This window comes from Vulpes vulpes, chromosome 2 (genome assembly GCF_048418805.1).
Source record: "Vulpes vulpes isolate BD-2025 chromosome 2, VulVul3, whole genome shotgun sequence".
Lineage (NCBI taxonomy): Eukaryota > Metazoa > Chordata > Mammalia > Carnivora > Canidae > Vulpes > Vulpes vulpes.
Window position 1 is genome coordinate 50,242,854 of NC_132781.1, and position 1,148 is coordinate 50,244,001.

The 1,148-nt window shown below is 36.0% G+C and overlaps 1 non-coding gene across 1 annotated transcript; it reads left to right on the forward strand.

Annotated features, from left to right (window-relative positions):
- The first annotated feature begins 1,041 nt into the window (after nucleotides 1–1,041).
- LOC112906976 (U6 spliceosomal RNA) lies at nucleotides 1,042–1,148 on the forward strand. Its single transcript, XR_003232664.1, has one exon. It is a non-coding gene; the product is annotated as a U6 spliceosomal RNA (small nuclear RNA).

Genomic DNA, 1,148 nt, shown 5'->3' on the forward strand with positions numbered 1-1,148 from the left:
TGTGTGTGTGTGTGTGTGTGTGTGTGTGTGCATGAGATTCTAATGGAAGACCCAACTTTCATGACACTGACTGGATTCCCAAAGGAGAGGACACGGGGAGAGCACAAAAAGTACTCAAAGGAAAAATGGCCGAAAACTCCCCCAAATCTGGCAAGAGACACAAACCTGCCTATGGATTCAAGAAGCTGAGTGAACTGCAAACAGTTTAAACTTGAAGAAATCCACACCAAGACACATGATAGTCAAACTGCCAACCACTACACACAAAGAGAGCAATTTTTGAGAGGAATGAGAAAGAAGCATCCCTTAGCAAAAAATAGTGAAGAAAAAAAAGAATGACAGCAGATTTCTCATTGGAAACTATGGAGGCCAAAAGGGAGTGGAATTATATTTCTAATGCATTGAAAGAAAAAGCTGTCAATCCAGCAAAAATATCCTTAAAAAAAGAATAAAGGCTTTCTCAGATAAAAGAAAAGAAATAATCTGTGACCAGCAGAACTGCCTAAGAGAAGTTCTCAGGCAAGAAGGAAGTTTGGAATGTTGCTAATGATGGAAGATTCACAACAGAAATTGTGAATATCTAGGTAAATAGGCAGGTTTTTTTCTTTTAATTTTAAAAAATATGCATAATAGTTGAAAGAAAAAAAAACATTGCACTGTCTAGTGGGATTTTCAATGTATTTGGGCCTGATATATGTGACAACCATAACATACAGGAAAAGGGGCAAGGGGATCAGTATATTGGTAAGGTTCTATGTTCTACACGAAGTGTAAAATATTGACATGATGTAGATTGTGAACTGAACTTAGAAATATGCTTATGTTATCCCCTAAACAATCCACTAAAAAAGTGTATACACAAAACACCTAGCCAAAAAAGCCCAACTGATAAATTGCTAATTGAACACTGAGAAGTATTCAAATAATTTTTTAAGGGCAGGAAAAGATAAATGGAGGTTAACCAAAAGACAAATAGAAAATAAATAATACAATGGTAGACCAAAAGTCAAATGTACCATTCAATAATTGCATTAATTTGTAGTGCTCTTTTCACTAGCACGTAGACTAAAATTGGAACAATACAGAGAAGATTAGCATGGCCCCTGCACAAGGAGGACATGCAAACTCCTGAAGTGTTCCATATTTTT